This window comes from Aphelocoma coerulescens, chromosome 5 (genome assembly GCF_041296385.1).
Source record: "Aphelocoma coerulescens isolate FSJ_1873_10779 chromosome 5, UR_Acoe_1.0, whole genome shotgun sequence".
NCBI lineage: Eukaryota > Metazoa > Chordata > Aves > Passeriformes > Corvidae > Aphelocoma > Aphelocoma coerulescens.
In genome coordinates, this window is record NC_091019.1 from 53,102,375 (window position 1) to 53,129,406 (window position 27,032).

General features: G+C 37.6%; 1 protein-coding gene across 11 annotated transcripts in view; it reads right to left on the reverse strand.

The window, feature by feature from the left end:
- DICER1 (dicer 1, ribonuclease III) overlaps window positions 1-27,032 on the reverse strand; it is a 70,040-nt gene extending 43,008 nt beyond the window's left edge. For 3 of the 11 annotated variants that reach the window (XM_069018180.1, XM_069018182.1, XM_069018171.1), the window contains exons 1-3: window positions 25,775-25,905; window positions 8,061-8,126; window positions 7,076-7,176 (exon numbers count right to left, since the gene is read on the reverse strand). The gene's annotated coding sequence lies outside the window, so the exon portion shown is untranslated. Of the gene's footprint in view, window positions 1-7,075; window positions 7,177-8,060; window positions 8,127-8,835; window positions 8,902-14,914; window positions 14,949-24,615; window positions 24,654-25,314; window positions 25,371-25,408; window positions 25,735-25,774; window positions 25,908-26,001; window positions 26,085-26,948 lie in introns of those variants that run through there. The other 8 variants (XM_069018173.1, XM_069018172.1, XM_069018174.1 and 5 more) reach the window with 8 other exon arrangements.

Consider the following 27,032-nt stretch of genomic DNA (forward strand, 5'->3'; position numbering starts at 1 on the left):
GCTAGAAGAAGAACAGGAACTACGCAAGATCTTCAGTATTTTCAAATCATCAGATTCTGATAAGATTATCTTTTTAAGAACTGTCAGAAGCATTATAAATAATTGCTGATGACTCTGGTAAGGACTAATACAGAATGGGATCCTTATCAAGTTAACCACCAATTTCCATAAAGACACTGTAATTCATAAACAAGGCATTCAGAATTTCATGACAATTATGCACTGGAGAATACTTTCCCACTGAGGCTATGAAGTTCTCATTACGGGGTGGGGGGAGGGTCCTGTGTGTGTCTGAGTGAGTTAAAAACATTTGCTATTTGTCAGGAATGATCAAAATGAAAACAAACAAACAAAAACTAAACAAAAAAATTTACCAACTAAAAAAACCAAACAAACCCCACAACAAAAAACCTTTAGCCTGGGAAAGTGATCATGGCCTGATGATAGAGAAGAATATTGCTGACGTATACAGAAACATGCTACATGAAATCTAAGGAATTTTGAATACTCCCCTCTTTAAACTGGATACATACCCTATCCAAAACCCAGTATTTTCAAAAGTTAGTTTTCCTCAAAATTTCTACAAGCTCTATATTAATTTTAGCATCAATATGGGTTGAGAAATGCATAAAATTGACGATGCATTCATATTTAATCATTCTTTAAAAAGACGTGAGGAAAAGCTAATTAACATTTTATTGCACTGAAATGTTCCTGCTTTTCTATACAACAGGAAAGCAACAAAACTTGCTTAAGTTTTGCAAATGTGCAGTAAGGAATAAAAAAACAAAAAGTGAAATGTATAATATGCTAAGAGAAAACCAGTAATGGTTATCAGAAATAACTGAAGAGAGAGATTAAAGCAGTACAAATAAATCATCAAAAATGGGGCATCAACTAGACTTCCAGAGGTCCCTTCCAACCCTAGTAATTATGTGATTCTGTAATTAAATTGAAGTATTAATTTAGATTTGTTCCATAGTCTCCAACTAATAACACTGTTGCTCTCTGTTATATATTAATATTTTTAAATTAAATATTATAATCTGGACCATGTCTAGACACTGATATTGAACTAGTATTAAATAATTATAGGAAGCTGTGAAAAAAGAGATGAAACCGATTATCTCACTTTCCATCTCAGGCATATATTGTAAAATAAAGGGAAGGCAATATATTGAAGTACATGATCACACCTCTTATAAAGTCAGAAGTAATTTCACTTTACAGTAAGTGGTCAGATAAAGTTTTGTCTCAATTCATTTCAAAGTGGCAGGGGAAGCCCTGAAGGACAGGGTGGTCAAGCTGAAGTAGCATTACACATGCAGTTCCTTTGTAAAGAATTATTTATCTTTTGTAGACAAACATTCAGTAGTAAATGCTACTTAGTGAACAAGGCCAAATGTAATGTCTTGGGTTTAGGCTCAGCAATAAACATACTTCCCCCTCCATCAAAAAAGTTCCTCTTTAATGTAAGTGTTGATACCGCTGGAATACTGTCTGATATTTTCATTTGAGCATCACAAAAACTGTCATAGTGAGAAGATTCCAGAAAGAAAAGATGTATTAAAATCTTAAAAAAACTCAAAAGGAACAAATGTGCATTTTCACAGGACCTAGCAAAGAACATGTTTGACATTTTATGTTTTTTCAGTTGCTTTAGGATAATCTCCAAACTCCTGCAAACCTTCTCATTTACTTTTCACTCCTCTAATGTAAGCTAGTATCTGAGCCCAAGTATTTCAGATTAACTGAATAGATAAAATGGATCGATATTGCTTTATATAGATGTAAATAAAGAACAACACAGTCTACATAAATCATAAAATCATACTATGTTATTATTCATTTCAGTAGTAATATGAAAAAAGAATCCTGTAGACTCTTAAATTGTTTCTATACATTTCAAAGAATGCATACAAGCACATGCAGGTTCTAACAATGCACCTATAGTAATTTTATAGTGTGTTCTAATCTGGCACAACTGAAGATGTTTTGGTTCATTTCCTCCTCAGAACTAGTGGCTTCATGGCTGTTCCTCCACTGGGAGTCCAGAGCTTTGGGTAATAGGAGACAGCTGGCAGGAAAGATACAGTCATCATAGAATGGTTTAGGTGTTACACAGCTGCATGTAGCAATCTGATCATTCTTGACATTCTAAACTACTGAGCATTTGCACATCAGATGTACTTGATGTTTATCAGTATGTGACTGATAGATTAAATCAGTCTCGTGGCAAGGGCAGTAGCATGACACACAATCCCCAGCCACCAGCAGAAAAGCATCAGGAAACTCAGGGAACTACTAACCTTAGAGAAGCTTTTCTGACAGCTTTTAACTGACAGCTTAGGTGCAGGAGAACAAGGAAGAAGGGAGAAAAAGTAGGGAAAAGTGTCATCCCCAACACCTCCTTCTCCAAACTTACAGATGAAGCTCTCCTTTAATATATCTAGCTTCTCTTTTTGTATTCCAGTGAGGGGAAGCACTAGTTGGTAACACATACAAAAAATCCTTAGAATCATAGAATGGTTTGGGCTGGAATGGACCTTAAAGATTGTATAGTTCAAACCCCCAGTAGTGTCTGAAGAACACAAAGGTCTTTTGCCTGATTACAGTATTTCATTGAAATGGTTTCAATCATGCTTCTCTACTGACATAGAGCAACTGGTGAAAAAAACAACTAATGTTTGCTTTGTTTAAAATGAGACCTCACTGTCATAATTGCTACAAAGGACCAGGGAGAAAAACCCCAAACATTTTCCATAGTAAAAGTTGAAGCTGATTCCTCAATCCTTCTTGTACATAAGCCCAGACCCTTCAGTTTTATAAATCACTTTAGATGAGCAGCACCTCCTCTTTGTTTACTGTTCCATCTGTGTTGTGTTTCTTTTTCAAATGATAAACACAACTTTGGGAACATATAAAATAGCTATATTGCATAACCAGAAGGGAATTAAGGAGAGAAAACCAATCTTATTTTAAAAGGCTGCTAATAAAAAACAAGTACAGGATCAAATATTACAAGTAATTAATCTCTTCTGCTATGCACCCAATAACAGTGATACCAGTTTAGCTACTCTGCTGTAAGAAGCAAGAGGATTTAATGCTTACATATGGCTCCAGCTTGATCTGGAAGGCTGTGAAACAACATATACTCTAAACTACAGCTTTGGTTTCTGTGTACCTTTGTGAAAGACCTGCTCCTAAGTACAATCATGTCACTGAGATCAAAAAGCATTCTCAAAAAAACCCCTTTGAAGTGCAAAGGAAGAAGTATATGCACATTTGTAACTTGAAAAGCACACACAACCAAAACAGCATTGTGTGCTGTTGAGCTTGGGTTGAGCTTGCATGGGACACAACACATTTGAAAGAACATATAGGGGGAGGGAATTTAAGCTAAGTCAGGAAAAAGTTATCCTGCCAAATCAATGTTATTTTCTGCTATACTAAGGTTTTGTAGTACTGGTCTTCATTTCTATGATTTGTATTGGAAGTATGTAAGATCTGACAAGATCAATGTCAACATTATTATGGGAGTAAGCCAGATAATGCAGTAATTGTATCATTCTAGAGTCTCTATTTCAATAGCAAGGAAAATATCAAGTTATTCAATAAAAGAAAAGCAGTACAGGATCATCTAGGAATAAAAAGGGAAAGAACACATCTACTTGAAGAACAGATTTTAAATTGAAAACATTTGAGATGTAAGCACATATGTTCAGAATCTGTGGACAGAAAACAGAACATGAGCTAACTGAAACTAGCTAACAGTAAAGCAAAAAAAAAAAAGCCAAACTAGTCCTGCTCAGCCAGTGCTGAGTAATAAAGATACTTGCTAAGATGTTCCATCTTTGTCCACTACATTATTTTGAAAACTGATAGAAGAAACTGTAAGAACTTGATGAAGCTGAATTTTGAGCAAGAAACACCTGAAACAAACCCTGCCTCCTGTGACTTTAGACTAGTTTTGGAAGCTGGATAAGGCAGCACAGTGCTCAAGCTTGTTTGTTCTACTAAAATAATAGTGAAAGTTCCAGTTTCATGGCCATCAATCTTGAGAGTTTTAAGAGAAGAATTTACAACCTAGTGTCCTTTTTTCACATTTATGTGAACAGATAGTGAACTGCAGAGCTAAAATTAACCCCTTATTCCATCATTTAAAGAACTGTTTTTCAGAAGAACATACAATGTTGGAAATGAAGTCAACAACATGCAATAGCAATTTTTTCTAGTCTGCAATAATTCTGGAACTGTGGTGTAGGCTTTTCAGTCACATGACTACATCAAGTTTGAAGCCATCCCTTGGTGCACAAAAAATTCAATGTTTACTGCACTAAGGAATACAAGCCAAACCGACCAGAGCATTCACCTGGAATGAGACATCCTGGATCTAGTCCTGCTTAGAGGACAGTTTAAAACATTTATGGACTGGCACTGAGGCACATGGAGGAGAGTCTTGCATGCTGGGGATGCAACTTTCAAGTTTTTACCACCATTTGTGAGCACAGTTTGTGTTATATTCACAAATTTATGAAAACTATAACCATCTCCCATTAACAACAAAAATTTCTTACTGACATTTGCAATGTATTTAATTTGCTTTCTGTACTTATTTTTAAAATTGTACCTAATATAATCCTTGTGATACAAACATCATTTCTAATGCTTTAGGATTTCATCTTTGTCCAGAAATGTCTAATTTATCCTCTAAAAACACTCTCAGCACCAGCAGAAACAAGTTAGCCTCAAGAGGTAAAAATAATCCCCTTACTCTAAAGGAAATAAACCACAGTCTATAAAAAAAACATTAACAGAACCTTGCTGCTTGAATATTCTCTTACATGAACACTTAAAGAGTCTGAATGCAGTTTCTTTATAGCAATTTCTATGTTCAATTGCTATATGAAACATTAACTTGCTGAGTGATATAACACAGAAAATTCTTACTTAGGTAAAGGAGGTCCAAATAAAAAGAAAAAATGTAAAATATTACAAATATGAAATACAGAATAGAAAATTAATGCAAATGTTAATATACAAAATGTAAAATGTCACTGAGAATGCTCCATACCAACATACACTGCATGTATTCAGTGGCAAGAATTGGTTTTGTCTCAGTGAAGGGGAATTTGAAAGATTTCTACATTGTCTGGTTTCTAAACCTCCTTTTAGAAGAAGTGTACTTTTAAAAATGATTTTACTTTTTCTGTGATAGTCCAAAAGAATATACTACTTCTTCCAGAAAAAGAAGCATATTTTGTTAATATTACTCCTGCAACTCCAGCTCTCTTAAAAGAACTTAAAAATCCCAAACCAAAACCCCCCAGTTTTATCTGGAAAAAGAAAAGCCCAAAATTTAACCATCAAACAACTGTCAAACAGTATTATTGAGTAAGATGAATCAGAAATCTCTTTTATATTGTGCTCTCTTTAACACAGAACACAGCTTATGAGACATTCTTTCTCTCCCTTCTTTCAAAGATCTTTATCACATGCATTGCCTAACAGCAATTTTTACATTTGGTCTTAAAATGTTCTCAAATATAAGCATTTCTATAAAGACCATATTCCCTGGTTTCCCTAGCACAATCATCAATACTGATTGTGAATGTCATTGTAAACTACAAGAATTTTATTAGATCTATTTTTCTGATACAGAACCAATGTAACAGCACAAGCAGAACACTGGTCTTTAATAGCCTACTAAGGCATACCAGAACAACAAAGGCTGCTTTCTGTTGTTCAGGAAAAGTTTCATTGAAGTGCATATCATCAAAGTTAAATTGATGCTCTATATTTGGATGAGCTGATTTTGAAACACTTCTACAAGCAGTGCAACAGTTAACAGCTGAAATTCCTGGCAGATTCCTTCTAAATGTCTGTTTGTAGGAGAGAAATGGAATACAACATGACACTTAGCAGACTCAGAAAAACCCTGAAGTCCTTCATGTAGTGTTCAGTATGACCAAACCTGGAGATGGGGCAAAAGCCTAATAAACACCTCATGTTGCAATCAGTCCAGCTTGACCAACAGAGCCAGCAAGACACTGTTCACAACAGGAGTTGTGCTGCTGCACACTGCAACAGTTGAATACAAAAGGATTATGCCACTATTTATCAGTGTAACACACACAGGCTGTAGGACATTTACAAGTAAAGCAATACAACATGAAAACAAAAATCAGTTTTGTAGCACATCTCTAGTGATACCACTGCATGAGGCATTCAGAATAAACATGCAGAAAAGGGCTGTTTCACCTTGAGGGATTCCGACAAGCAGCCAATTTCTGAAACAAACATTCATTTTTTTCAAATGATGTGTATAAGGCCTGTGGAACAACCCTAACTACGTAGTTGCTTAATCAGCAGTGTAGCAGTGTAGAACTGGTGCTATGCAGACTCCTTTTACCTCCTAAACACAAAGGACAAAAGACAAAGCATGAAGTATATGGATCTAAGATGCAAGGCAAGGTGAGCAACAGCGGAACTAAATACATTTCTCTCTTCCCTACGGTATCAACCCACATTTTTCTGCTGTGTAGTTTTAATCAGATAGCCTCTTTCTCTATTTTTGCTGAACTCATATTTCAAACTGAAGCATAATCTTGAAACTAAGACCTTAATTTACCTGTCAATTCTTTTCCTTACCATTTATTTTGTATCTCCTATCTGGAACAACATATGAATTCAATTCTAATTCTAACCCCTTGTGTCAACTCTCTCAATTTTTTTTAAAACTGATCGTATTTCACCAACACAACTACATTTGAATATAAAATCCACAAGAAAAATACACACATCCTTTTAAAAAACTGAATAGATTTCTAATCATATTCAGCTTCATAAGAAATAGCAGGGCATGTGCTTCATGATAAACATCTAAACTTCTATGAATAAAATGAAGTAGCTACTTTCATTTTTCTTTCCAAAGAAATTCACAGTCAATTTCTATAAATTCACACGTGGAAGTTACTTTACTCTATGGTTCTGAAGCAGCTTTAAATATAAAATAGAAGAACACAGTGTAGTGATACATCAAAACCTGCTAACATACTACAAAGCACAATCTTACCGTTTTAATTTCCACAATCTCTTTGTTTATGCTTCCCGAACTGCATTTTGACATCATGATATCAGCTTGTAGATTAATCACATAATTTGCAAGCCTTGGCTCTTAAAAAAAACAAGAACAAAAACCTATGAACTACAATAGCAAGATAAATTGTGGTAATTCAGTTGCTTATAAACACTTATATGTGTTGAGCCTACACCACAACTTGCTGACAGAAATGACCTACTTAAGTTCACTCTGAACACAAATTATTTTAGTTTACTATTAGAAACTAAAATTTAAAAGAGTTATTTAAAAGATAATTTAGTTTAAATGTGCACATACTTCCCTAGTCCTATTTCCAGGTTACTATCATTAATTACTGGTTCATGTAAGAAATACAGAAGTAGAGTGTTTGATATAATTTTACTATGGTTCGTATTATTGTATTGCTTTTTCCACGCACATATATATTTTCAATTTGAGTTTGACATTAAAAAAAAATCAGAATTCAAACTTCTTTATACTATTTCAATTTGAAACTGCAAGTAATATAGTCAACTCATGAAAAAGCAACAACCATTTCTCTCAAAGTACACATCAGTCTTTTTAGTAAAAGAGAAAATACTGTGCACTTAAGATGGTAATTCAATCACAGAAGTAAAATTTGGAAAAACAGTAATTCATGACAGTGAATTTCTAGACATATTAGCCAAATATATGTATTATATATGTATAAAAAACTACAACTCAAAGCAAAAATACCATATTTAAGCAGATCTAGAGTGTTCTTAAAGCTATAAAATAAAATATTTGCACAATATATACACCTAAAAGTGTGAGTTTTGCCAGACCTAAAAAGACAGATTGTGAAGTCCAATTTTTTAAAATCAATACTGAAAACTTAAACACAAAATGAATCTTGATGAAAATTTCTCCTCCAATCAATTCCATAAAGTTAACAAAGAGGACACCCCCAAGATTAGTTCAGTATGTTCATTTTTACCTCAAATGCTGATGCTGAGCTTTTCCAGAATCTCCAAGCCTGTAATTTTGTTTCACCCTAGGTAACCTAAAAGGCAACATAAAGAGAGAGCATTTTAACATGAACTGCCATTAAAATCAACTGTGCCATGTGGTAGTCTGCTTTCTTGCATTTTAATATTTAGCTCTGTAGCAAGAGCACATGGTCTTTCAAAATCTAATTATCATATGCCCCTTTTTGGCTAGGGATACAGACAGTCAGTATCTGAAAGATCAACCTTAAGTGCTCAGGAGATATTTGCATATTTTGTTTTATCTGCTAAAGTAATTGCTAGCTGAGGCCAATTAGATTTACAGCTTTTCTCCCCTGTGCTCCCTCCACGAATGTTTCACCTAACACAGTAAGGAAATCTGGAAGAAAATTATTATTCAACACATTTACGAGAGAGATATGAAAGAATGTAGGTTTTTCCAGAAAACAAAGTAAACAGTTACTGTTCAATTTTACAAGAATACAAAAGGAATGCAGCACAGAAAATCTAATGAATACTGCATTCATGTACAAAAGAGACCCACAAAAAATTTACTCCCTAGGCTACATTTTAAATTTGTGTTTGCAGCATACATAAATACATCTTTTATTTTCAGCACAAAATACAGCAAACTGGTTCTAAGATGTAGTAAGTAGGACTTAGATTTATTATAGCATATTCCTACTATGTCTAGGTTATTCATTTATTCACTGCCTCTAAACATGAACCAGAATATATATTCCATTGAACCAGAAAATAACCTACCAACAGGAAACTGCTGCATCCACGGCAAAAATATAGAAATATAGTCCACTCTATACATTTACAAGAAAAGCTGAAGAGAACAACGCAGCATTTGGATACCCTGGCATAAAGCAAGTATGAACAGGAAAGAAAGGTTCTACCCTTGTCAGTAAAGCTAATGCCATATGTGGCTTAACAGAACAAATTTACTTTACTGCCTAATCGCAGATGGCAAACACAAAGCAGAGACCAGTAGGTAAGAACCAAAAAAGTATGTAATTCTAATTCTCCACCAGCACAACCGCTTCCTTTGGCACATCGAAGTCAGAAGACCTCGGCTTTAATCAATCGATTGGAAGGCAGGAGTTACAGTAGGCCCTTTGAATGCCAACCTAAAACCAGACAGGCCACATTCCCGAGATGCAGTCAAGGTCTAGTACAAAACAGCAGCGTATAACACATTAGCATCTAAATGGTGCTGGTGCACCCACTCAGACAAAGCCGGGTGCGATCCTCCTCCGGCGGCCACGGGCACCTGCTGCTGGCGACGGCCCTCGGAACAGCGGCACCGCCCGGGCTGCCCAGACCCGAACATCCCCCATGCTGCAGTCGCAGCCGGCAAAATATTTTCTACCACACCAAAAATAAGGGAAAAAAAAAATACGTTTCATTTTGCTCTATAGTGTCAGAGAACCTTGTAAAAAACAAGCGAAAGAAACAAAAAGGAAAAATTAGTGACATTTTAGAAACCTAATTTTTAGGAATGTCAATGTCTTCTATCAAACAGCAAGGCTTCCCCTTTTCTTAAATGTCACCTTTTCTTTTAAAGCTCAACATTCACATATTTTATCAACAGACAGAAGGCAAGAGTTCTAAGATAATCAATCACTTAAAATGTCTAACTCTGAAACATACCACAAACACAATAAATATTCAAAGCACTAACATGAAAAAATCCCCAGTTCCTATAAAGACATCAAGAGAAGCATCCAAGAAGTGCCACAGCAGGCACTTCTGCAAATCTCCAGCGCTCTAGAAATCTGCAAGCAACCGCAAGTTACTTCTGCAAATTTCAGCCAAGATCTTCAAGTATCTTGTCTATTTGCTACTGAAACACTACTAATGCAAAACCCAAGTATCCAAATGTATCAGAGAATACAGACTATATAAACAAGTTTTATTTTTATTTCATGGGTTTATAATTGAGTCCTTGAAAATAATAACATTCATACGATACCTAACCCGCTATTAAAAAAGGATGGTCAGAAAAATGGTAACTGAAATTTACAGTAAAAGACCTGCTGTCACTCTATTAACAACAGGCTGAATCTGAAAGGCTATCAACGTTCTTGCTCTTCAGCATCTTCAATTTGAAATTATACAACTATTCCTTCCAGCAATTAAGCCATTACTCAAACTGTTAACAACATGAAAATGAAGTTATCTTGCAGTAAGTTCTATGTAACTGGACTCTTAAACTCACATGAAAGCTGTGATGAAGTGAATTATCTTTATGCAAATACAACGGGATTCCAGCATGAACAAAAGTCCTGCATGATCTTTAGGGGATAAGGTAAAAACTGCCATTATGATTGGGAAGAAAAAGTACATCCGGGCTGGCATCCTATCTCTATAATTACAGCTGGTCATGTATGCTGAGGGCTGGGGGGAAGGGATGACTATAAAACAGGATTTATCCTTTTCTTCCATTTGTTACTCCAGGTACTTCATATTTCAACTATTTTTCTTCGGTTTATTATGGTACAAACAATAAAGTTATGTCAGACACCATAATACAAACTCCCTACCGCCTCAGATTAATTTAAAAGCAATATACACTTTGACAACCAAGGACCTAAGCCTTCTTCATGGAAGTCAGGAAAGAATTACACTCAGGACGCACACCTCTCTAAATATACAAACACTCTGAAGCACATTTATTAGTTTTAACAGCAATTAGAATTAAATTATGCCACTTATTTGAGGGGTTTTTTTGCTGCATAGAAAAACTGCAGCTCAATGTGTAGATTCTAATTATGGGTAACTATACTATCATATCAGTATCATAAGTAGGGATAACTGACCATATCTGTGAATTTATTTATCATTTGGTTGTTTACTTGGGTACCAAATTGCTTACTTGTGATGATTTAGTTAATTTAAAGGTTATGTTCAAGCTTTTCAGGCACTTATGTCTTTCTACAAGAAGGCAATTAAGCAGACATTAGAGCAGGGATTTCTCTCTTCCTCAATTTGGGGGCAAGCTGTGAGGCAAGTACAGTTCCAAAGGATTAATTATTCTTGCTTTGGATAAGTAAAAGCAGCAGCTGCCCCCTGAATATAACCCCATGTGGAGACTTCAATCCCATTATTTGCATAAACATAAACCCTTCCTCTGCATGTGGCTAGAAGTCAAGCTCCTCAAAACATGGGTACTCAACAGTTCACTGTTAACACTGTGCTGCAACATCCAGAATTACTAAGTGCCCTACACTACAAAAGGCTTTCTCTAAAGTCAGTAATTGTATGATGCAAGGCCAGCAGACATTTGGATTGTAAATCAAGCTCTAAAACTTCTACCAATTCTAAAATGAGAGTTCAAATCTACTGCAGTTGGCCATATCAATTAATGTACCACTCAAGAACCACAGTTCAAATTCCAGCCTTAGATCCAAAAAAAACCCCAACAAAACAAAACAAAAAACAAATCAACCAAACAAAAAGTATTCATCATTAACGGTGCATCAAACCAACTCCTCCTAGTGCAATCTTAAAATGCATAAGTATTACATGGTGGTTAGCATATTATTTAGTCCACATTTTACGCTTTGTTGTTTTCAATGTCATCCCAAAAAAGAAAGACTTCTCACCAGTTACACTACTTGTCTTCACATGGCCTTTCCCTGCAACAAACTTGTGGGCACACACTACTGGAATTTTCTTTTATGTGAAACTGGGATGAAGTCAGTATTAAATTAATAAAAATATGTAGTACAAAGAAACTTTTTTTCTCCCAAATTCTGAGGACATTCAAAGCTCCTCAGCTGACATAGAATTCAATCTCCTGAGAAAGAACACCAGAGAGGAGAAAAAAAAAACAAACCCGCAACAAACAAAAACCATACTTGATTATTTTATTTTCTTGAAGGAAAATATGTGAATAACTGCCAAGACATTTCCATAGGCCCACACAGTTGTTATTTTTTGGTTTGGTTTTTTGCTTGCTTGTTGTTGGGTTTGTCTTTATTTTTCTTTTGGAACATGTAAGAATATCTAAAGGTGAAGATGTTGCTCAGGTTGAGTCAACATCCCTGGAGGTATTTAACAAAATGTGTAGACATGGCACTTGTGGACATGGTTTTGTTTGGGCTGGGCAGTTTTACATTGATAGTTGGATTTTAGGCATCTTTTCCCTAAATCATATGGAATTCTGCAATTCTATGAAAATGCTCTGTGGCAAACCAACAGTGTTGCAAGGGCTCTCACACAAGACGAAGAGCAGAATAAATTTGCATGATTGTAAAATGATCTGAATTAATTCCAAAGTGGAAAAAATGTAATTATTTCCCTCTATGTAAATAGATGCACTTAGACTAGAACACCAGCATTCCTTTACATTCTTTACAGTTAAACTAATATAAGACTTCAGCAGCTCATACCAATGAACTTTTTTTTTTTTAATGCATCAATCTTTATTTTCAATATTGTCCAAAAAAGCAAATATTTGCATGGTGTCTGGGGTTCAAAAGTGGTGAGAAGCCATAAATATTACATTTCACCAGTATAATGCTTCAAGCCTCATGTAGCATTTCTGTATCACAGGTTATCTGTAGCACTGTTGACCTTCCAGAACAACTGATATAATACTGAAACTGAATCAAAAATATTAAACAATTTACTTGGCAAAAAGGTAGCGATGGAAGAGCTGAAGTCCTTAGCTGAGGTAAAGTGGTAAAAAACTATAAGATGAGACATGCTTGTTTTGTGTACTGTCAGTCCCGAACTATCGGTAGGAAAAACGGGAAGTTTGCAAAGATTTGAGGACTTCTTGTGCTAAGTAACTCTAAAGGTTTTTATCTTCAATTAAAGCTTCTTTTTCAATAGATGCCTTAAATGGAATTCTTAGGTTTAGGAGAAAATATAGAAACATGACCGAATTTCAAAAAGAAATATATTCAAGATCCACAAAATGCAATGGGGACAGCTTCTTTTCCCCAAGACGTGGGGTCATAGGTGTCTAAATATTGACTAAGAAGCTTTATATTTTCTTCCCTTCTTTGAAAGCTTTTCACATTATGATCAACCATGAAAGCTGGAACAGGGTCAAACATAAACCACCTCCTCTGTTAGCAGCGAGGTAAGTGGCTCATAAAGGTCCCTTAGCTCCAATACTGTTGCAAGTTAGCACCACTAAACCTTGCAGTGCAGAGATCCAAACCAGAAAACAGACCCATTCCTGATTCATCCATCAATCTTTCCACAGTAGCAGAACAAATGCAAGATGAAAAAGAATAAATTGAGATAAAATACATATCCTTGAGAGAGTTCTCTGCATGCATATTAATAGGTATCTTTCCCTAATGCCAAGCGTAGATTGCAGTTAAGAATCCTTTCAGCCCAGTGCAGCATTAGTCCAATTTTCCACATTAGATCTGCTCATAATATATACAGTGATGGATACTCTTAACCATGTGGGTTAAAAAAAAGTATCCAAGTTGTTACTCCTCCTTGAATGACAGCAGAAGCTTCAAAAACTGAAACAAGCTGTTTTGCCACAACCATCATTAAAAAACAGGGGGCGAGGCATGAATGGGCAGAACTTTTTACCCTTCATTTTTCACAACGGAGTGAGAGCTATTCCTGCATATATGCAAAAGCATTCCCAGATATGCAAAAGACAGGATTGTTCCAGACATTAAAGCAGTTGTGGTTTACTGGATACAGCATTTACTCAATACTCATTTAATTATTATAGAGGCAAGTTAGAAGAGAAATGAAGTTATTGTCAAACAATTCCACTGTTTTATGTTATTATCTAAAACTACTCAGGCCTGAGAAATAATGTTTTAAAGGAGTTAAATCCCTCTAAATGGTACAACTGAGGGTTTCTGACACTACGTTGGGTTCTGCAAGCAATATAACTAAGTTAATATAGTACTAAACCTGTCAATTAACTCTTCTGCTAAGCACAACTCAGAATTAATATATTCCCATATTTGTTTCAATTCCAGACCCTGTTTGCATTATGGACACAATACTGCATTAAAAATGACACACATATGTACACGACCCTAGTCTACAGCTATCAGTTGAAAAGAGTTCCTTTCTTCTGTAACATTAAAATAGATAGTCCTGTAATTCAGTCAGTTGTGAACTGCATTTTCAGAGCAGACCACACATATACAAGTTTCAGTAGAGACTCTCGTCTAAAAACAACACAGCAGATTTTGCTTTATCAGAGATTACCAGCTCCACTAATCTTGGTTATTAAAAAATAAAAAATACAAAGCAAAAGAGAATTCTGTCATGTTCTTACCACATTAGTTGTAGTTTGTATCAACATTGCCAAACCACCAATTATTATGCTTGTTATCATCTAATTACAAAAAGTATAGTAGCTTGATTGCAGCAACATTAAGTAGCCAACATCAAGCAACTATGAGCAAAAACTGTGAGGTGTTTTCTTAATTCAAGAGTTCTCAATTTTCAGAAAAAAATTGCAGCCAAACTCTGTGAGGCTGACTGGCAGCTGCATTGGCAGAGTCTGGACTACCTCCCCTTTCTGCTGTGCTCAGCTTCCACTTTGGATACATTAAGACTTACTAAAAGAAAACAGTATCAGCCTGGCAGGTACATTCCTGGCGACTGACAAGGGACAACTTGGCAATAACAGGAGAATGAGATAAGCAGCAGAACACACCTCCACCGTTCTGAATGTGGGAAACAAAACTCGAACTCACATACAATCTCTCGCAGTTATTACTGTATCATTCCTCCAGAATCTGGGCAGCTCTGAAGTGTGTGCAGAGTCTGGGCAGCTCTACACACACTTCAATTCTTTCACTTAATGATGAGCACTGGATTTAGAGTACTTTCTTACCCTCATTTATTCTCACAGTACCCTGCAGATGACCAATGCCAGTAGGTCAGACTATGTTTCTCCAGAGGTCAATCAAACCCAGACTCTGAAGACATCCATGAAGCAGCACAGAAGTGAAGGGCAGCTGTAATGAACACCCAGTCAGACAGGCTGGATCAGAAGAGGCACTGGGAGCATCACTGGGAACTCAATCTAGTTATGAGACAATTAAAGGGAAGAAGCAAGTTTCTAGCAGCAAACCAGAAAAGACATGAATGCAATCAAAGATTTGGAAAAGCAGAGATATTTCAGATTTAAAAAAAAAACAAAAACAAAAACAAAAAAAACCCAAACCCAAATCTTACTAAAAGTCATTAGATACCAAATAATTTTGTTTATGAACAGGGTAATAATTAAGCATTTTAAAGTAAATTATTCCACCATTAACATGCCAATACAGCAAGTCAAATTAAACCAGAGGATTAACATCCCTAATTTTGATTTCTACTGGTAAACATCCCAGATTTATACTGGGAAAGCTTACATCTAAGGTTCCTACATAACTACGCTATTAGTTAGGAAGTTACATTGTTTTTATACTTTTCCTTAGAAACAAGTGCATCCATACTGATATCATTTAGGTTGATTCACTACCTAGGCATCTGACTAATTAGGAGAATAGCATCGCAGCCATTAACATTCAAGTAATCACACTCTTTACCTTATTAATTATTGTACTGAATTATGTAGAACAACCTTCCCCCTGCATACTATGGTGTATTTGAAAAGAATGCATAACTCAATTAATGCAAACATATATTACATTTAGAGTAATAAATAAAACTTTAAATTATTCAGAATAAATATTTAAATACAACTGACTTTGAATTTCATTGACTAATCATTTGCTTTCATCAGCTAATGAGCAGCTTATTTGAGTAGGCATATACAGATGCATTAAGATGCCTAAAGAGGCACATAATTGATGACTTCCAGAATGACTTAAGCAGATTAGATGCCTAACTTTCAATGGAGATTTCCCTCTTCTTCCTCAGCACTGCTTTCTCAACCCTGAACAGAAAATCTTCTCTTACTTCTCTTCAGCTAATGATTTTACGAAAATTACCATTTTCATAATTTCTTAATTTGCAATTCAAGCTATTTCAAATACATACTAAAACCGGTAAAAAAACCCCAAAGTACTAAACAACAAAAAAACCCGCTAGGTCTCTAAGACTTGTAATAGAAAAGTAGTTTTGAAATGAAATTTTAAAGGTATATAATTTTTAAGTTAATAATTTATAAGTTTGACCTTGTTGCACAGACAAGACGTTAGAGAAACTGAGACTAATCAACTAAAGCAATGAAGTACATTGAAAAGGAAAAGTGCCTTAAACCCTTGTGAGCAAGCTATCGCTGAGAAGAGTGACCTTATTACTCCTCTTTTAGTAGGATTAAGCACATGGCATATGCAGAGGTTTTACATCCCATCATTTTACCAGATCAGTATTTCACTTCAGCTTTCTAAAACATGTTTATAAGAATCTGTAGCTGGTTGTACAGTCAAATTTTTCTAAAACAATCAGAGAAAAAATACATTTCTGATGTAAACAAAGCACAGGAGAGATTCTTTTCATTTTATCACTTTTCTTTCATTTTCACTCAGCAGCAAGACAAAACACTGTATAATAAAGGCTTCCTGATCACAGCTTACCACACATTTAATATGGCACAGTTGTACACCCAAGAATTAATGGTTATATTGTCCTGAACTATTTTTCTCCCAGAGAGTCAGACAAGTGTCAAAGCTGTTAGAGAACGGAAGGAGCAGTGACAGTGGGGTTGCTTCATTGAACACTAGGTTGTCATCAGATTGGATCTATAGTCTCATGAAAACTGATCCCAAAATACTACTTCTCACCTGTTAATTGAAATAACTGTATCATGTTTTTCTCGATTTTGTACTTGCTTGCTTTTTGTTAATAGCTGCTGTTATAAACAGGTGTGTTGTGACAATAGTTTTGTGGGTTTGTCTACAAAAATCAGCTGTGGTAAACCCAGAATAGGAACCAAAGTCAGGGGAAAATCATGATACAAAAATTAAATTAAAAAACAGTTGGATTTACCAACACTTCTTCAGTGAGTACTATTCTGAGATGTGAACAACTTTTTAATAAAAGTAACTGCAATCAGTGCAGTAATCATGATGGAACACAGACTAGCTATTAGCTTGGAAAATTCAGATCTGAAGTTACGCCTAGTTTAAAACCTCTAATTTTTACCTAGTGGTAATTTGTAGTTGTGACTCCATAATTAGGAATCTGTACAAGAAACTGCTTAAAATTCTAGGACTTATTTTCCATTTTGCCTCAAATGTAGTGATTATATGTTCCAAGACACTAATACAATTAGATACAAATCAATGACTTAATAACTTTAAGCTATTAAATTTTATTAAAAGAGTGTTTTCCTCTATCCAGCTTTCCATTCTTATGAAAATGGTGGGATGAGGTTTTTTTGTAATGATATGTTCAAGTTCTTGGGTATAATTTGATTAGCTTTAAAAGCTCTTCGAAGCTCAGTGTTTCCATTTTAGTGAAGGAAGGGGGAATCATTATCCTGATTTAAAAAAACAAACAAAACCCCTAAAACCAACCACCATTGCCCTCAAACAAAACTAAACAACTCGCTAGTTTGTTTACCATGAACCTGGTAGAGATTTGTAATCACTCATTTGAAATCAGGGCTTTAGGACTCCACACTATCCAGAGCAGAATTTGCTATATAATTATGTGGGAAGTTCAAAAGTAACAAGCTGGAGTAGCTGACAAAGGTAGATTACCTTTGCAGATCAGGAGAACTTTTCTTCTTTGGTTTTTTCCCCCCTCCAACTTGAGTAAGATGTTTCTCTCCACCCCAAAAAATTGCCTTGAGAGTAGAACTAGGGGTAGGCTTAGGCTATACAAGTTTTCCAACTTGGTTGTTTCTGGTTTTCGTTTTTGTTTTGTTTCTTTTTCCATAGATTAAACTCAATTTTATGGTTAAAACTGACTGTGGTTTTTGTAAAAATATGTAATTGAATGGCGATACCATGAAACTATGGTAGATGTATCATACATGCATATATTGGATTTTTAAGCAAAAATATCCAAAACTTAAACAATGTTCTTTTCAATGTTACGAGTTGAGCAGTTCCCAGTGTGCGCTAAACTGTTGTATCCTGTTAGAATTAAAGGATAAACAGTGTTTACGAATTTCAGTTTATAGGCATACTTTAGGAATATTGTGTAATATGGAGGGTATGTGTAATTTTCATATGAAGCAGTAGCCAATACTTAAGGAGTATTTTTAATTAACATTATGATACTGTCAAAAGAGTTAATTAAAAAGACAAAATCAGAAAACTTTAGATTATTTAAAATTTTGCATTCTAATTAGGGGGTACATGATCATAGAGGTGCTACTCAAAACAGTAAAACTTTTTTCCTGTTTGGCAGCTGAGGACCTTAGGCTGTATCTTGGGCTCTAGTTTGACAGGCATTTTAGATGGCATTCAAGTGGCTGTCAAAGTGGAGGACAACCATCTCCTCATGGCAGCTCTAATACTCCCCTGATCCATATCAACTACTTTGCTGAACCAGTAGAAAACTTGCCTAGGTCAAGGAAATTGGATTCAACAGGTTTTTGACTGTGACATTTAAAATCAGACACCAGCTTCTCTTTATTGCCAGCTGTTGCTGAACTGTGTTACACTAAGAACAATAAATCTAGGAATTCCAAACCCAAAACTTCTTACTGTGTAGCACAAAACTATTTGAATGGTGCCAGAGGAAACACCTAGAGGTACCAGACAGCAGTAACCGGATGAACCGATATAAGGTTTTAACAACTCTTAATAGCTGGCAATGTATACATTAGTAGCATTACTGGCATACTGCTCACAATGCCTGCCAGAAATCAGCACCTGCTTCATCATTATGCCAGTCACTACATGCCCTAAAATCATCCAATAATTCCTTGCAGACCCTCATCAGCTGCAACAATAACTGGTCAGTAAAGAGTTTTAACAAATCACAAATTTTATCACTAAAAACTCATCCTGTGTTCAGTTTAGGCAACACATAGTCTTTATAAGACCATTTTCCAGACAATTTACTATTAATCAAGGCAGGTTTAACTTCTCAACTTCAACACAGCAAAGCATTAACTATGCAAGGATTACAATAGGGAAAATTGCTCATCTCCTGGAAGTTGATCATGTCTTTCAAAGACCCAGGGAGGTCATAAATGTTTTTGGCATTCTTCCAATCCTTTTTTCAATTAAATACTTGTAGATAAAAATGCATTACCTTCCTAAAACCTACACACTTCCTCCTCCAGAGCTTCATCACCCATCATGCCTCAAACTCATTGCTCTCAAATCACTCAGTAGGTGGTATAACCACACTTTTGTAGTTGAAGATTTCATTAACTCATAGCCCTTGTGATTACACAGTAAACAAATCAACTGATCTATTCAGCATATAAACCTATGGATATACTGGGTATACATTTCTGGAAATACCTGGATATATGTTTCTTTATTTTTTGATTTATAATCTCTGAAAGTGTATAGACAGCTTCTTGTTTCCCTATCATTTACAGCTTGCTATCTTTCTTCAGCATCAGTGAACTCTCGAGGCCAATGCTGATAGAGTTCAATATTCTTTAGAAATAATGAAGAAAGGAAAAACTTTCCCCACACACTTTTTTTACAAGTTGTAAAAAATTGTAAGGCACTCCATGAGACCTTGCTGACAGTAACTGTAAAAATAATGAAAAAGATACAAGGATAATCCCATGGCTCTCAGTAACGTGCTTCTGTCACTTCCCCTTACAGTCTCTGCCATTCATGCTGACTCTGTTCATTACACTGGTAGAAAATATTCATATTCCAATTTTCCTCTTATTTTGTCTCACAGAAACAGGAAAGCATAAGCAGCAAGAAGAATAAATGACAAAAACACACACATCTTCCTGGGGCCTCAAAGAACATGCAGCAGAGGTATAAATGTGTGTTTGTTTGCTTTTTTTGTTTGTTTTAAGAAGGAGTGTACTTTTTATGCTCATTATCCATCTCCAATAGTAATTTGGTTTCTGCAGTCTTGGAGGTCATTGAGATAGCACTATGTTAGACAGCAAAAACCAGGAAAAATTATCTTCAGTAGCCGGGGGAGAAGGGAGGAGCATTGATTCTTTTTTCCCCCCCAAAAAATTTTAACAGAGCTCATATCCCTTCTTAACAACTTTACATAGCAAGCTGACAATATAGGCATTTAACTTAAGTTGAAAGATGGCCAAAGGTTGCAGGTCACTAAAAAAAACTGACTGAGCAGAGCTTTTGCTTGTATTGTAAGCACTCTCATTTTATGTCTTCTTCCAAAAACAAAAAGCCTAGTAGCCATTGATCATGAAGGTACAAGCAAAGCACAGGTTTGCCTGCTCAGAAATACACAGCTTCAGTGAGGAATTAAAAACCTTGCTTGAGATTGATCCCAGACACTAATATCCTGAATAAAGAAGAAATACTATCAGTTAATATTATGAATTCATAAAATCCCAGTTAGTAAGTCAGATTAAATACATTTAAATGCTTTAAGGTATGCAGAATATAAACATCCAAAAATTTTCTTTTACTTATGCACTTGACAGTTAAACTCAAAAGAGGGGGTGAAAACAAAAACACCTAAATTAACTCGCCAAAACTCAGTGGGAAAAGTTAGGTCTTCTATGGTTTGAATGTTGTCTACAATTCAGATCACCACTAGAAGTTTTTACTACAAACTACAAGGCAACTTCACCTTTAGATAGCTAAGCCTTTTTCATTTCTGCTTGAACAAAAATTATAGAGCAAAAGCATCATAAAAGGCCAGTAACAGTTCAAGGAAAGCTGTAAGAAACTTGATCTAGATCAGAAACAAAGCAGACTTTGCAAACAAAAGTGAAACATGAATTGCAAAGGTAGCCAGCCCAGACATGCTTGCATAGCCAAATCACCTCAATGGAGTCAAACAAATTAACTTTAGAAAGCAAAATGTATTTACCTCACTTCCTAAGGAAAGGAGATTTATGCAATCAGTAGGCAATCAGTCAGGTTTTTTTAGTGACCTGCAGTAGGTCTACAACTCCAATTCAGTTTTCAAAAATAAAAGATTAAAAAAATAATTCCTAAATTCCTATTTTCAAGACCAATTTCTTCACTACTACCCAGCTACTTATTAGCATCTCAGCTGAGGAAAAGACTGCTACACGGCTTGACAAATTATCAAGAATCAGAGTCCAAAAGGGGAGAGACACACTGGAAACCAGATTTTAATAACTAGCAATAAGGGTCTGGTTCAAACATGGGTTTGGGGCCAGGGGTTTTTTTGTGTGTATGTGTATTTGCACAAATGAAAAAACACAAGGATACTGATATTTAAAACAAACAAAAAAATCCCAAGGCCAGATAAAACAGTCTGAAACTGACCACCTCTGTTTCCAGGTCAACCTGTCCTTCAAGTCAGTAGCCACCCTGCTGCTTCTTAGATCTCTCATGCTCATTCAATGAATCCAAAGGAATTGATCCTTTATGAAGAATAACAGAGTATTTAAAACACGGGCAGAAACTGATCATGCCAGCTTACATCACAGAAGTACTGAGCCGCTGAGTGACATAGAGAAGAAAGCACAGTAAATCAAGGTTTTCTACTATCATTAGTAAAGATCAAGAGAGAACACTTTTAATTTTTTGCCTTGGTAAGGAGAGGCACAGTAGTAACAGCTGTGCCAACCACAACGCAGATCTCAGACTAGCAAGTGTACTGCACTTAAAGGAAGGGCCACAACAAGCAGTACTGAAGTCTCTTGGATCCAGGCGTATTTATGACAGAAGGTGGACAATATTGCTCTTTCTTCTCTTTCCCACCAGAGAAGAACCTCTCAACACCTGCAGCTATGCAACCCTGCAAGTAAATTACTTGACATAAGTTTCAGTTTTCCACTTCTTGACTGTATGATTTTGAAGGCGACAAATATAATGGAAAACTGATTTAACTAATGCAGTCCACAAAACAGAGCAGAAATAACAAGGGAATTCCAGTTATATTGCTCAGCACGTAAACTTGTAAAATTATGATGTCACTAAATACAGCATGCAAGAACTATCAAAACCAAGAGTTGACCTAATATAATATCATGGCGCACAGTAAAGTGGGCTCTGCTTTGTTCTCTAGATTGAGTCTTCTATAATGTTTATTTTAGTAACAGTCCTAAAGCCACCATACCCCAATCAACACAGTTTGAACACCAAAACTTGAAATGCCAACGAAGACTAACTTCAGCTAAAAAATTAACTTTTAGTTTTTACTATATATCAGGTTTCTTCTCTTCTGGTTTATTACAATACATATGGTAGTCACAAAAGGCTAAAGGATGAAAAAAAGATGTCTGGAAAATGTAAAGCAAAATCATGCTTTCTGATCTACTCCAGCTATTCTTAGCCTTCAGGATACAGCATTCTACAAGCACATTGCACACATTTTATAGAAGCTCCTGTTATACACAACACTATGATTATGCTTTTACTTTCGTTAAAAGTAGCACTTCCTAAAAAAATATATAAATGAAATCAAAATTCTGCTATCAGTCTGAAGAAATTACTTGAACACATAAAGGTGATGGGATCGAGATGGCCAGTGGTTACACAGTCAGGCATTAGGACATAGGAGCCACCTTGCTGCTCCATCAATGATCTATCAGGCTCAGTACACTCCCTAGTTTGTATTACCTACATGAGAGGGAGAAAAGGGCAGAGAGAATTACGGAACAACAGAACAACCCATCTCAGAATGTTCTGAAGTTCTACCTGCTGCCTGATAGTGATGCCTTTTCACTGGCCCTAAAACTACGAGCCAGACACAGTAAATTGATAAAAAGGGGTTACCTTTACAAGGATCCTTATGGTGCCCAACATGCTGAAAAGCGACAAAGATGCACACGTAACATAAAGCAGATACAATTTTTATATACTTAGCAAATTAGCATAACTGACAAGAATCCCCAATTAGCTACATAGGGGATAAGGTAATTCCCCCTGGTACTACCCTTTTCTGGAAACCCTCCCTTAGACAGGAACTAAACTTTGTTTATGAAAATGTGTCTCACTAAGTCATTTTGACCTCAGTTCCTGGAGAACCTAACCTTGGATCCCAAGACCTTAGAGCTGCTGGGGAATTTATTTTGTCTTTCTGTCTAATAGAGTAGGTAAAATGCTAGCTACAAATACAATAATAGGCTACAGAGCTACAAATATATATGTAAAGAATATAGAGAATATATAAAAGCAAAAAGGCAAAAACCAATTCAGTATCAACAGACTAATCTACACCCCAAAATAAAAATCCTGTCTGTAGTCTTAGCACTTACTGTAACGCTCATCATCCCTAAAGCACTAGAATCTTTTTCAAAATCTTCCTGAACTCTTGCTCTCACTTACATTCTAGAGCTTATCTAAAGAGAAATCAGACTCCTTTATTTCATTTCAGCTCCTTTATCCATTTTAATAAGTAACTCCTTCCTCTTTTAAGAATGTATGTGTTTTCATTTAGTTTTGCCAGTAGTTTGCATTCAGTACAGATCAATGCACTTTTAGTCAGTTCATACTGAAAGCCAACATGGGTCAAGCAGTGATACTCAGACTCTGAGCACCTGTGCTGAAGCAATTCCATACACTTTGCTGAAAAAGTGGCAAAGTACTTTACACATTTTTGAGGTGGGAAAGGAGAAACATCTGTGGACTACATAAAAAACCCCATGAAAATACACTATTATTTTGAACTGTAGGTTTTGCTTTTTTCTTCTTGTATGCTACAGATGATCAAGGTATTTCTAAAGAAAAAGGAAAAAAATGTGTATCTTCTAGAAAAACATTAGTGTAATATAACAGACAAAACAGCTTGGTTGGCTTCCCCCTACCAGCAACCAGAGGAGAACATGTATGGAGCTGTAAAATTGCAGGGCAGGCAGGAGCACCTTCCACAGACCAGCCACCTTGATGTTTGCCAAGACCAAAAAGACACTCTTGTTTTTATAGCCTCGGATGATTTTCACTACAAATTAATTGTTTCAACCTTCCTGCAAACTTCTGGCATTGCCAATAGGCTGATACACCATGTCTTTCAGTTACACACAGTGTAAAGGGGTACTGCATTTGTTTTCAGTCTGTAAGATACAGAAATCTTTCATAAACAGGAGAACCAAGCAAATAATCAACACTTCCCTCTTCTACTTTCTTCATGACTCTCTTTGTGATGTTTGTTATCCCTTCACTGTCATGTCCTTCCTCATGTGAAAAGCCCCAGCCAGTTTTCAATCTACATCTCCCTTAGCCTAATACAACTTCCTAAAGTAGAAGAGAGATAAAGGGAAAATACCCAAACTGCATTTAGTGTTAAACATATAGATTGAGAACAGATTTATACAATGACATATTGATGCCATTTCCTTCTCAAGTAATTATTAATTCTTGTATTAATAATTTTGTGTCTGCCAAGTACTGACCTGCCACTTTCACAGAACTGCATCATCAGGATGCTTTGAAGAACAGCAGTAGCTAATTCAGGGTCAACACTTCTGATAACTATTTTTTAATCCTACCAATTAATAAAGTAACAATCCAATTATTAAACACACAAAAAAAGCACCTTCCAGCTGAAAACTTCTAGTAGCATCTTCAAAGCTCACAGACCACAATGTGGAGATAGACAATAGGAAAAACTCTCTTAACAGAGGCACTTAGGACAATAATTATCAAATTAATTTCAGTTAGTGTCTGTATGAACTTGCTGGAACAAGCACCACCCCACCTACAGAACATATATGTGCAGTCAGCATTTCAAAAGAGCACCCAGAGTGACTTATTTAAAGAAAACACATGAAACACGGTAAAACAGGGAAAACTAAGTGTCTACAAAGTTAACTGTTTTGATTACCACGTTCACGGAAAGAAAATGAAAAACAATCTTCTTAGCCTACAGTTTCACCACCTGAGCCCACCACATAGCCTAAAGACCAAAATCTTAACATCAAAAATACTTAAAGCTGATCTGAAGTGCCAAACATCTTCCGGACTGTTAGCAGTTAACTGAGATTCACAACTCACTTTGAGAGTCACTTTTTTTAAACACTAAATTTCTGGTTAAGCAGAATACACCCCAAAAAAACCCACCCTTTTTTTTTTTTGGTCAGATGTCAGTATCATTCCCCATTTTCTACTCATGCGGGCTTTTTCTATATTACCTACCACATCAACAAAGCCCTGTGCAAAAACATATGTGTTTTTCATTTTTCAACGCACATTCACACAGCATAAGGTCTGTCTTAATCACACTGCCTTCATTTACCCTGGGAAAGATGGAGAGGAAGGAAAGAGGAGAGCCAACACATTCTTATATCGCCTTTAACATCAGCACTGCTGTGTATAAACTCCTTTATTACCCGCCACTGCTTTCCCCGGGCCCCTGAGGACACAGCGGGAGGGCCCCAGAGCTCCCGGGAGGCTCCGGCGCGGCTGCCCGGGGGGCGCCGCTCACAGACAAAGCCGAGCGGGCCCGCAGCGCGGCCCAGCCGTGCGGGCCCCGCCGGCGCCGGGAGAGCTGCTCAGGCCGATCCCGGGGCCCGGGCGTCGGTGCTGGGAGCCGCTGGGGTGGAGGCGTGGCAGCGCTGCCCGGGCCCCGAGAGGGAGGAACGGACTGCCGCCATCCCACCCCGCTGGCGGCGGCGCCGGGCCGCGGGAGCTGCGGCCGGCGGGCGCGACACACCCGCGCTCGGCCGCTATGCAGCTCCCGGGGCGCCATCTCCTACCTGCTCGGACCGGACCCAGCCCGGCGCTTCCCCCCACTACAGGCCGCGTCTCATTGTGCTCCCGCCGCCGCCGCCGCCATTTCCCCGCCGCCGCCGCCTCAGTCCCCGCAGCTGTCAGGTCCCTCCATTCACCTGGGCCCGGGACGGCCTCCCCCTCCCTCCCTTGCCCCTGCGCTACGGCCGGCGCTACGCAAACAGAGCGCCGCCCCCGCCCCTCCCGCCCGTACCAACAGGGGCCGCCCAGCGCCCACGGCGCAACCCGGCTCCGAGAATTCCGCCCTGCGCAGTCCGCACGCTTCGCATCCTCCACGCTATGAGAGGAAGCAGGCGATTGGCGGCCGGAGCCGGGTAAAAGGTGAAAGGTCGCGAGGCAGCCAATGGGACGGCGGGATACAGCGACTGCCGGCGAGCCGCCGGGCGCTCCGGGCGCTCACGTGCGTGCGCGCTCCCCTCCCCCGCCAGAGCGCTGCTGAGCGCTCGGCCGTGCCCCGCGGGCGGGCCGGCGGGTCTCGCGCGCTGAGGCGGGGGGCGCGCGGCGGCGCTGAGGCGAGGGCGGCGGCCGCCATCTTGGGACGGGGGCGAGGCCCGGGCGTTCGCTTCTTGTGCCACTGAGGCAGGGCTGGTCGTGGAGAGACGGATCTGAGGGAATGCGGTTATTCTATCGCACGGCATGCCCTCGGGGAAAAAGGTGATCCCTTTTGGCAATGTCTGGACAGAGCAGCAGTGAGCTGTCTCACGACTGTGTGACAAAATCCCACCTTTTCAGACACACAGGTGGCCATTTCCAACAGAAGTCACGTTCCTGACACAGGTAAAGTGGTCCTTTTCCACTGGGGAGCCTCCAGCCCTTGCTGGTGCAGGGCCCAGAAAGTGGAAGAAGAAAGAGCTGCAGGTGATTGAGTTATGTAGGCTCCCAAAGCAGCATCTCTTTCTGTCATTGCATGAGGCAGATTGTTGACTGGCTGGACCACAGGTCTCACGCCAGTATCTTGGCAACACTCCATTGATTGAGTAGATGTTACTAGTTGAGAGTTTTTTAGCAGCTGAGAGGAAGCTGAAGGGGGTTTACCCCTCACGTGCCAACAAAAGGAAGCCTGGAGGTCACAGCTACAATGCCTCTAGAAGGTGGCAATACCCACTGCAACACACAAAAGGAAGGAGTAGAGCTCCTCACCCAAAGGAGCTTTCCTCCTGTTGCTGGAATGAAGGCACAAAGGCAAATAAGAAAGAAGACTCTCCGTATGTGTCCCACACAAAT